Below are 12,184 nucleotides of genomic sequence, written 5' to 3'. Positions count from 1 at the left end.
TCCCAAGCGTTCAACACAGTGCTTGATTTATTGATTGTACACTTTATTCACCCTACCTTCAGCCCCATAGCACTTATGTAAGTATCCATAATTAATTTTAATGTCTCTCCCCTTCTATACCTCAAGATCTTTGCAGGAAACATGTCTACCAAGTCTGCTATACTGTACTTCATCACGTACTTATTACAGTGCTCTGCACAGTTAAGCACTCAATAAATACAGTTAATTGATTGCTCATACTTTTGGGTGGTAGTATCTCGATCTTGCCTATCTGTCCACTAACATTTTGCCCATATCCTCATTCTGGCCTAGAACTTCCTTCTTCTTCATATTCAACAGATTACTACTTTTCCAACCTGCAAAGCTCTCCTTAAATCTCATCACCAGCAAGAGATCTTCCTTGACTAAGCCTTCTTTTTCCCTATTTAACCTCCCTTTTGCATTCTCTATGCACTTGAATCTGTACCTTAAGCATTTAATATTCACCCCACTTCAGTCCCATAGCACTTTGCCATTTCCCATATCAATATTCAATTTCTGTTCCCACCTCTAGACTGCAAGTTGCTTGTGGACAAGTATCATGTCTCATATTATATTTTGCTGAGCAATCAATTAATCATTTTATTGAGCACTTGCTCAGTGCTGAGCACTGTACTAACCACTGGGTAAAGTACAGTGCAATAGAGTAATACAATATAAGGACCCTTGAAGGGCCTCATGATTTGCCCTCTTTATGTTTTATGTCCCCCATTTTCTGCTTTTATTTTAATTTTCTTCCTGCCTAGGACCATTTTTTTCCCCAACTTCCTTATCTCCCATCTTGTTTCACTTCATTTTGCATTGTAATTTCATGGGCTCATCCTAACTCTACGGGAACCATTTTATCTGGTAATTTGTTACTTACCCTTCCATTGCCCAGTTTCCTTTGCTGCTTGCAAATGATAGTTTGAAGATGTTGTTCCAGGATAATAAAGAGACCCTGTATTTGTCCCTTCATCCCCTCTTGTCTCTCTCACTCAATCCAAGAGAGCTCAGGTCAATTATAATAAGTGATCTGAGGTGGCAGGAGACCAATAGTACCATCCTCTTCCTTAACTACTCTTGAACATTGGGATTCCTCGACGTCAGTATTAAACCCAAGGTTCCTTCCTGTAAAGAAAATGTGATGAGCTGTGTAATGAGAAGATGACTCCATGACAAATTATCAAATATAATTTAAAAAATTATCTCACAATTCAAGATTTACAAAAATGAAAATTCATTTCCTGTTACTTTATAAACAGAAAAAAATGAAACAGCTCATGCAGTTGAAGAGAATTAGAGGGAGAGGAGATAACATTTATGAACAGGTCTATAAGAGTCAAAAGTCAAAATATGTCCAATGATTGGTCTTTCAGTTCAGAAGGAGTCTGGACAGAGAATAATAGTAGCAGTCAGGTAAGATCTTTCTTAACCTCTACTCTGCATGCCATTTCACTAAGAATATTCCTTTGGAGACAGAGAGAACCACTTCAAGATGAATAGTTTATAATAGACCTACCCTGAATTGAAAAAAAAAATGCTAACTTGTGCATTCTGTCTTCACTATGCTGATCAACTTCTTGAATGGACAGGGAAAGCGGCTCAACATTAAAGGCAGAATAATGGAACACAAGTGCTTAGACATCTGTGGCAGTCAGGCAATTATTGCAACATTACCATTTCTCTCCTGCAGTGCCAGAACAACCCACTGGTCCCTAATATCAAATCAATCAGTGGTATTTATTGAGAATGTACTGTGTGCAGAGCATTCATTCAATCATATTTATTGAGCGCTTACTGTGTGCAGAACAGTGTAATAAGCACTTGGAATGTACAATTCAGCAACAGTTAGAGACAATCTCTGTCCAACAATGGGCTCACAGTCGAAAAGGCAGACTAAGTGCTTGGTAGAATACAGTAAAACAGAATTAGTAGACCCATTCCCTGCCTACAACGAGCGTTTTCTTCTTCTTCTTCTTCTAATGCTGTTAAATACTTTCTGATCCACAGTGATTCCAAGGACACACCCTCTACAGAACATCCCATCTTCTACCATAAAGTCGTTCTGGTATATCTATTCTTAGCCTTTTCTTGGTAAAGATATGGAAGTGGTTTCCCACTGCATTCTTCCACACAGTAAAAACATGAGGCTCTGCTATTGTATTTGATCAAAATTTTGATCACCTGATCATCTGCCTTTGACTCTTTCCCAAGCTGCTACTGTTCAGCACAGGTGAATCGGTTTAGACCTTTCCATTATTGGTAACCCTATATGGCATAACTCTAAGCTTCATCAGTGTGATCTCCTGTCACCTGTCTCCTGTCTCCTGTCAACATAAGGTGTTGATTTACAGGAGAGACAACAAACTTAGAGTATAGAATACACAACACTCCTTGCTAGTCATGTACATGATATCTATCCAGGGACAGTGATGAAAGTAATAGAAGGGGCAGAATTTATTGAGCACACACTTGCTGTGTTCTACTGTACTAGGCACCAGAGAAGTGCAGAATAACAAAACAACTTGCTCCCTGCCCACAGGGATCATATTCTCTTAGCGTATACCCTTAGATGTTGAGACAAACATAAAGTAAGTCAGAGCTGAGCAGAACTTGTAAAAGAAAAAGGCTTGTAGTAGCTGTTGCAGAGTGGAGGGGTGGGACTATGATGGAGGCCCCCCGCCAAAGCCAATTTGTCACAATGTCCATAAGCGCCACACTCTTATCCCCATTTAGAAAAGACAGTTTGTCACAATGGCCACCTTTACCCCTCTCTGCTAGAGCCCACTCACCACCACTGCTGTTATCCAGTGAAGTGATGGTAGTGAAGAGAGGAATGCTGTATTCCTATAGTGGGGCTTCCTAGTGGGTAATATCAGCAAACCTTTCTGTGGTGCAGTGACCACTAGATAGCACTGCACTGTTGTATTATATTGCTCTATAAGTCACTGAAAGTAGCCCTGTCGAAATGAACAGATTTTCTAAGGACATTTTTCGATCCCAGCAGAGTATGTGGTTTGTTGAAAATATGTGACTGCCATGACCACTGTAAATCATTTGTGTGCTGTTACAACACAGTTGGCCAGTGTATAAACCTTTTACTCGGGGGTGTTTTCCAGAACAGTCCTTTCACTTGGCCAGAGAAATAATGGCTATTTATGTGTCTGAATCCATTTAAGAAAAAGCAAGCAGATGCCGCAACATTCTCTTTCTTTTCCCATCAAATGGAACTCCTAGTAAAAATGAACTACTCCAGAGAAAGGAACCCCTGATCTTTTTAATATTATTAGGCTGTGTCACTCATTCATTCAATCGTATTTCCTGAGTACTTTCTGTGTGCAGAGCACTGTACTAACTGCTTGAATCGTATTTTTTAAGGCTTTACAAGGGTCAGGCACTGTACTAAGTGCCAGGCATTGTACTAAGTGCCAGGCATTGTACTAAGTGCCAGGGTAGATACAAGCTAATCAGGTTGGACACAGTCCCTGTTCCACATGGGGCTCACAATATTAATTCCTTTTTTACAGATGAGGTAACTGAGGTATAGAGACATTAATCGACTTGTCCAAGGTCACACAGTAGACATGTGGTGAAGCTGGAATTAGAACCCAGGTCCTTCTGACTTACTGGTCCATGCTGCTTCTGTGGCTACTTTCAACCAACTTAATTATCTTCAGATCAATTCACCTTTGGCTAAAGGGTCATTACCCCAGGGTTTTAAGTTTTGATTCTGTTGCTTGACAGGTGCAAAAGAAAATGTTTGAAAATAGCAAACTGAATATGATGAGTATTCAGATCTGAGATACAAATTAAAATAGAAAAAAAAAGTTTGGGTTCATAGAAAATGATGAATATTTGCAAAAAATCATATTAATAGCCAAGATGAAATAATTCTAAAGAGATATTGTGAATCATTACTATTTTTTAAAGTAATATTTTCAATCTACAGTAGTGCCCCAACATTCCATACAATTTGTGTAATAGGGAAAATCACTGTGAACAGGATCATATGTTTTCATCTTTATTTCATCTTGTATGTGTGTGTATGTAAATGGCATTAATATGTACTATTCTTGGTATAAGGTTGAAATAAATATTAGTTAAAATTTTAATGGGAAATAACCAATTCCATCCCCCTGAAACAACCTAAAAGAAGCTCAATTCAAGTTTCAAGAAGAACCAATGTTTTGTTTGAAACTTTGAGTGATGTACATGTAGTTGGAAAAATTGCATTTATTTCCCACAGTGCCTGATCCTGCTTCCACTTCCCCTTCATTTCATTTCGCTATCATGCTATCATGAACCTCTGCTCCAAGAAAACTACCCCATTTTGGAGTGTTGTCTTCTGTTGCTGTTCACTATTTGCCCTCTTTGATACCACATTAATCAAGTTTTTATTTCATTGCTTTATGCATTTTTTTTCTGTTCATCCTGTTTCTGACAATACTTGGGTATCCCACTACTATTCACTTCCTCATATGTTCTCCCCAGGAAAAATGTGGTATGATGTAATGAGCAATGAATTGCTACTGGAAGTATGCATGTATTCCTTGACCTCAATGGCTCTAATCCTGCCTTGTCATTTGATTTTGAGTACTATTCATAGGTACTATTGCTGGAAATGCTCTGGAAGTCTAATTACATTGTAAGACTGAATAGTAGTTTGAAAGAAAGGGAAAAGTCAAGGATAATGCCAAGGTTACAGGCTTGGATAAACAGGAAGTATAGTGATGTTGTTAACTGTGATGGGAAAGTCAAGTGGAGGACGGGACTTGAGAGGGAAGATGAGAAGTTCTCTTTCGGATGTGCAGGTAGAAATATACTGGAAGGAGGGCAAAATGAGAAATTACAAAGACGAGGGAGAGATTAGGGCTAAAAATGTAGATTTGGAAATCATCCATATAGAGGAGGTGTTTGAAACTGTGGGAGCAGATGAGCTCTCCAAGGGAGCAAGTGTAAATTGAGGTTAATGGGTCCAGAATCAAGTGTTGAGGGACTACGGGGCACAGGGAGTGGGGAAAAAAGAGATGATAAGGACTGTCCAGAGACCTACAACATATAAAATGAGAATGTTACTTGATTCCTTACCTTTTAGTTTGTAATCCTATTTAGGTCAAAAACTGTATTTGATCTTTATTACTTTCTATCTTCTTTAGTGAGAAGAGCAAAGCTCGAGACCTAATAATACCATAACTACAGATAGAAAATGATCTTGGAATAATTCTCAACAAAGAAGTACTGGCTTTTTCATTTGTGAACTTTCATAGTCATAAGCACATAGTACAGGGCTTTGCACACAGTAAGCTCTTAATAAATATGAATGAAGGAATAAGGATAGATTGATAGAGAGCATCCTGTAGAGATACCCAGTATTGGGCTTTCTGGCTGCTTTGATGTAGTTGTAAGTACTTTCATTCATTCATTCATTCAATAGTATTTATTGAGCACTTACTATGTGCAGAGCACTGTACTAAGCGCTTGGGATGAACAAGTTGGCAACAGATAGAGACAGTCCCTGCCATTTGACGGGCTTACAGTCTAATCAGGGGAGATGGACGGACAAGAACAATGGCAATAAATAGAGTCAAGGGGAAGAACATCTCGTAAAAACAATGGCAACTAAATAGAATCAAGGCGATGTACAATTCATTAACAAAATAAATAGGGCAATGGAAATATATACAGTTGAGCGGACGAGTACAGTGCTGTGGGGAAGGGAAGGGAGAGGTGGAGGAGCAGAGGGAAAAGGGGAAAAAGAGGGTTTAGCTGCGGAGAGGTAAAGAGGGGGTGGCAGAGGGAGTAGAGGGAGAAGAGGAGCTCAGTCTGGGAAGGCCTCTTGGAGGAGGTGAGTTTTAAGTAGGGTTTTGAAGAGGGGAAGAGAATCAGTTTGGCGGAGGTGAGGAGGGATGGCGTTCCAGGACCGCGGGAGGACGTGGCCCAGGGGTCGACGGCGGGATAGGCGAGACCGAGAAACGGTGAGGAGGTAGGTGGTGGAGGAACGGAGCGTGCGGGTGGGCAGTAGAAAGAGAGAAGGGAGGAGAGGTAGGAAGGGGCAAGGTGATGGAGAGCCTTGAAGCCTAGAGTGAGGAGTTTTTGTTTGGAGCGGAGGTTGATAGGCAACCACTGGAGGTGTTTAAGAAGGGGAGTGACATGCCCAGATCATTTCTGCAGGAAGATGAGCCGGGCAGCGGAGTGAAGAATAGACTGGCGAGAGAGGAGGAAGGGAGGTCAGAGAGAAGGCTGACACAGTAGTCTAGCCAGGATATAACGAGAGCCTGTAGCAGTAAGGTAGCCATTTGGGTGGAGAGGAAAGGGCGGATCTTGGCGATATTGTAGAGGTGAAACCGGCAGGTCTTGGTAACGGATAGGATATGTGGGGTGAACGAGAGAAACGAGTCAAGGATGACACCGAGATTGCGGGCCTGAGAGACGGGAAGGATGGTCATGCCATCGTCGGTGATAGAGAAGTCTGGGAGAGGACCGGGTTTGGGAGGGAAGATGAGGAGCTCAGTCTTGCTCACGTTGAGTTTTAGGTGGCGGGCCGACATCCAGGTGGAGACGTCCCGGAGGCGGGAGGAGATGCGAGCCTGAAGGGAGGGGGAGAGGACAGGGGCAGAGATGTAGATCTGCGTGTCATCTGTGTAGAGATGGTAGTCAAAGCCATGAGAGCGAATGAGTTCACCGAGGGAGTGAGTGTAAATGGAGAACAGAAGAGAGCCAAGAACTGACCCTTGAGGAACTCCAACAGTTAAAGGATGGGAGGGGGAAGAGGCTCCAGCGAAGGAGACCGAGAATGACCAGCCAGAGAGGTAAGAGGAGAACCAGGAGAGGACAGAGTCCGTGAAGCCAAGGTGAGATAAGGTATGGAGGAGGAGGGGATGGTCGACAGTGTCAAAGGCAGCAGAGAGGTCAAGGAGGATTAGAATGGAGTAGGAACCATTGGATTTGGCAAGAAGGAGGTCTTGGGTGACCTTAGAGATATCAGTGTCGGTAGAGTGGAGGGGACGGAAGCCAGATTGGAGGGCGTCTAGGAGAGAATGGGAGTTAAGGAATTCTAAGCATCGATTGTAGACGACTCGTTCTAGGATTTTGGAAAGGATACTTGATATCTTTCACTTTCCAGTAGTTGACAGTCATCGTCTGGGTACTTCTGAAGCTATTTTGAAATTGAATTGCTACTGAAAGTTTGGAATGCATTAGGAATGAACAATTCAGCACTGAGCAATCAGACATAGCCACGGTAATATTTACATCTCACTGTCAGAGTATGATATGATCAATACAGCATCACTCCTTAGGGTTTGGGTGCATCCAAGCTGTCTTTCTTTTAAAGAATCTTTCATATTACTGTCAGTCAAGGTGGGGGCAAAAGCACTGGTAATAATTGCATGACGTTTCTGTGTTTGAAGTAGACATTCATTTATGACCCTAGGCACCTTAGCCACTCTAGAACAGCCTCTCCATTACCAAATAAACATTTTTTCCCTTTTGTTGCTTGTGTGTCTACTAAAATCTGGGTTTACAAGAGGCTCCCACTTGACAATCCCAAACCAAGGTTATTACACTATTTTTAAGGATGATCATCCTGGTTGAATATGGATTCTGAAAAGGTTTGAGACATTCAATTGTTTGTCACTCCTTAGAACAAAGGATCAAGATATGAATTCTATTGTCAATCTACCTAGAAATAAATAATATTCAGTTCCCACTATTATGAGTTCACTTCACCAGAAAGTTTTACTTATAATAATAATGACAATAGTTAAAAATAGCAATAATATTTGTTAAGCTCTTAATAATAATGATATCTGTTAAGCATTTACTATGGGCCAAGCACTGTTCTAAGTGTCTAGCACCACACCAATCACGAGGGTAGATACAACATAATCAGGTATCATATGGGTCTCACAGTCAGTGTAGGAGGAAGAAAAGGTTTGGAATCCACATTTTGCAGATGAGGGAACTGAGGCACAGATAAGTTAAGTGACTTGCCCGAGGTCACCTAGCAGGCATGTGGTGGAGCCTGGATTAGAACCCAGGTCCTCTAACCCCTAGGCTAGATTCTTTCTCTAAGTAGAGAAGTTGAGAAGCAGCATGGTATAGTGGATAGAGCATGGACCGGAGAGTCAGAGGGTCATGGGTTCTAATCCTGCATCCTCTACCTGTCTGCTGTGTAAGCTTGGACAAAACACTTCACTTCTCTGTGTCTCAGTTACCTCATCTGTAAACTGGGGATTGAGACTGTGAGCCCCATGTGAGACAGGGACTGTGTCAAGCTCGATTTGCTTATATCCACCCCAGCACTTATTACAGTGCCTGACACATAGTAAGCACTTCACAAATACTGTCATCATTATTACATTACTATACTCCATTACTAACTATGTGACTGGCTCACATGCAAAAAGTACTTTTCTCCTCATCAGAAAATTGCTGCTCTTGTCACTTAGCACCATGATAGTCCATAGAGTGATAGATTTTAATTGTTAAGGTTCCTGCATTGTGATTCTCTGTTTTATCTAGTGGGGATTTGGTCCAGACAAATACATTTTAGGGTCTCATCCAAACCCCTCCCTCCCCATTTAAGGTGATTCTTTCCAAGTTCAATCAATCCAGCCTGGTGGAGCTAAATTCAATTTGATATTTTATCACATCAGCCTTTTAAAGACATGAGGTCCTAGGTTGTTGGTTAATAAGCTAGTAATTTATAGACTACCTCTTCAACTCCCTAGAATATTACAATGTGTAGGAGGATAGAGGCAGTAGCCTAGACCTATGGACAAATTTTTGATCTTTTAATCTGGGGCGCTATTTGTGGTAACAGTATCTTTCTTAAATTATGTTAATTAATGGATTGATTGCTTTTTAGGGGACTTGTGAAATTTTTACTGTATCCTTAAGAAAGACTCATGACCTGCTATTTTTATATCTAAAATAAATGTTAAATTGAAAAATCTTAGTAATGATCAGTATATGTTTAGACTGTGAGACCGTTGTTGGACGGGGACTGTCTCTATCTTTGGCCTAACTGTACATTCCAAGTGCTTAGTACAGTGCTCTGCATATAGTAAGCACTCAATAAATATGGTTGAATGAGTGAATGAATGAACATACCAATATTTTAGGAAAATGCCAGTGATCATATTATTCATTGGTCTCCTAAGCACAGAGATTCCCATTTAAAGGAGGGGATGGTTTCTTTCAATGTAACAAGTGGCTTGAAGGGTTACCTGGGATAAGGATTAAGTCTTTGGATGATTGGGTCGGAATCTGTTTTTCTTTCCAGGCAAAGACAGATTCGCTGAGTTCATAAATATTGAATGAGTTTTGCCTGATTAAGGCATGCACATTTGGATACTAACCAAATCACACTTGGCAAGAATGGCAATTTTCAACACCAATTAGGGAGCCAAAAGAACATTACCCAAGCATTCTTCATTAAAAGAATGTGGGAGGTTTGGATTTGGCAGCAGAAACAATAAACTTCAGTGTTAGGGAGAGAAAAAAGGCCCTCATACATCAAATGTTGAAGGCACATCTGGAGTTTCTAGTGCTAGGTTTTGATGCCTTGTTAAAAATATCTTTGTTTGGACTTTTTTTAACCATCCCATATCTATGAATTATTTCCCTCCTCGAAAACATTCAGAAAATGAACTAGGAATGCTAATTAATGATCTTATTCTTCTCTGTTATTCCATCATGATTCCTTATTTATCAACACACTATTTCTTGAAAAATGAAAGAGGGAAAGTAAATTTTGCATTTTCAAAGTTGAAACAGAGACAACTGTTTTATATACATCCTTCTAGAAAAGTTAGAAGATGCAGAAATAGATTGATACACTAAAATTGGAACATATTTAGTCTGTAAATGATAAATAAGAAGTGGTTCTTTATCCCTTTTGTACCCTGGAAGAGATGTCCATGAATTTTTTGCCCCTGCTCTTATTCACATATGAGCAAATCACTGCAATTGGTGACTGGATATTATACATTTCCTGGGCATGAGAGAAAGAATATTTACCAATACAAGGAGGTTATTGATTAGTTTTATGTTTTATTTTTACTTTTCTTTAGCAGAACATAAATTATCATTCATTCAACAACTTTACTGAACACCTACTGTGTGCTGAACACTGTAGTAGCCCTTTGAAATAGTAAAATAATGATACTTGTGGTATTTTTTAAGTGCTTATTTTGTGCAATGTACTGTACTAAGCACTGGGATAGTGCTTTGCCCACAGGAATGGTTTGATAAATATGATTGATTTTTTGATAAAAACTAAGCAGGTGTGATACCTTCCTTGTCCTACATAAGGCTCACATTTTTAATGGAAGGGAGTACATATATTTAATCCCCAATTTATAGATGAGGAAACTGAACTACAGGAAAGTAGAATGATGTAAGAAATGTCATAGGAGGTCAGATCAGTGAATCCATCCAGCAGTTTACTTGTGTCCAACTGTGGCATGTGTGGGAACCATATGATGATGATTCCTCTCCTTGATAGTCAAGCCCACTGGGGGCAGGGATTGTCTCTCTTCATTGCTGAATTGTACTTTCCAAGTGCTTAGTACAGTGCTCTGTACATAGTAAGCACTCAATACACATGATTGAATGAATTAATTAATCCTTTACCTTTATTTATTTACCCACTATGTATTTTGCCCCTGCTTCTCTGGAAGACTTCCTGGCCTAGATGTTTTACGGAAAGGTGAGAGAAAATCCATTGGCATTTACTTCCCTTTTAACATATGCTCATTTTTAGATGATATAAGCTGTATTGCTCTATGTAAATGTTCTATAGAGGTTGGAGTATTTTTAGTGCATCATTCTGCATCTGGGAATATTCTCTGAACAAGGATAATCTTCCATGGAAATGGATTAATCAATCAATCCTTGGAAATGGATCCTCCACAGTGCAAATATCATCAACTCACTAGGGAAGTACATTGTAAATAAAAGATGTGGTATAGTATAACCCTCTTCCCTGAAAAATTCTAGATTTTTTTTCAAGATAATTTCATTTTGATTTTTCCCTGGTGTGTCCAATCACATTTATTTGCTATAGACCTCACTTTATTCTTAAATAGCACTAAACTTTGAAATATAGAAATCAGTCAACCTACATAAAGCCTGTTGTTGACTCAACCTACATAAAAGCCCTCTCCCCAAACAATAGACTTGCCATATTCCCCTTGCCCAAGCTTCCTTTGAGCAGTATACCATGCTAGAATTCTTTTAAGTATGTAACCTCAATGAGGAATCCCAAAGGAGTACAATGCCTAGATTGTGACTATAAACATATTTTTGAAAGAAAATTTTGAGGTGTAAAATTGCTCTTGTGTCTTAAATCTGCCCAGGGAGAATTCAGAATCACTTGGGGACACAACAGTGTAGACACAAGTGATGTCTTTGAGACCTCACACCTCTAATTCCTTCCCTTAGACTGTGAGCCTTGTTTAGGATAGGGACTATGTCGAGCCTATCTTGTATCTACTCCAAAGCTTAGTACAGTGCTTGGCACGTAGTTATTACTACTACTAATAATATTGGCTAGCAATTATTATTATTACCACATGAGGTGGGAATTTGTGGTTTGTGTGGGAGTACAGAAATATGTAACTGCGACAACCACTGTAAATCACTGCAGGTTGTGGTAGGATGCCCTAATTTGGTGTTCTATCCCAAATTCAAATCAATCAGTCAATCAGTGGTGTAACTGCTATGTGCAGAGCACTGTCCTATGTGCCTAATCAAGGTGGGAATCATTATGGTCTCACTTTAGACCAAGGTGTTGGATGAAATATCCTCAGACACAGCAGTTTTATTGTATATGAAAGAGAAACACTCCAACGTTTTCAGACACACCCATACCCATCAGTAAACTCTGCCTTTGCTGTTTTCCTCTCAATGAGCTACTTTTTTAAGACTAGAAATATTTCCATTCTTGTTCAAACTGAAAGGTGATCTATGAAATGTAAGTTTCCATTTTGGCTGAAAATTCCCCATTTTCACTCACACAGACTAGTATTTGTGATTAGTATGGGAATAGAGGGAGTAGCAAGCAAAAGTGCTTGTAAGGTACAATACAATAAAATTGTAGACCTAATCTCTACCCCTGGATCAGTGAACTTTGGGCATTATATAGTTGGCCCACCCT

General features: G+C 39.9%; 1 protein-coding gene and 1 pseudogene across 1 annotated transcript in view; one reads left to right on the top strand and one right to left on the bottom strand.

The window, feature by feature from the left end:
• The window catches only part of CSMD3 (CUB and Sushi multiple domains 3), a 778,187-nt gene that overhangs the window by 27,426 nt on the left and 738,577 nt on the right, over positions 1-12,184 (top strand).
• LOC100081141 overlaps positions 3,089-12,184 on the bottom strand; it is a 74,573-nt pseudogene continuing 65,477 nt past the window's right edge.

Source organism: Ornithorhynchus anatinus, chromosome 4 (assembly GCF_004115215.2).
Source record: "Ornithorhynchus anatinus isolate Pmale09 chromosome 4, mOrnAna1.pri.v4, whole genome shotgun sequence".
NCBI classification, from domain to species: Eukaryota; Metazoa; Chordata; class Mammalia; order Monotremata; family Ornithorhynchidae; genus Ornithorhynchus; species Ornithorhynchus anatinus.
The sequence above is the reverse complement of the archived record's forward strand: the minus strand, read 5'-3'. Positions and strand labels throughout refer to the sequence as shown.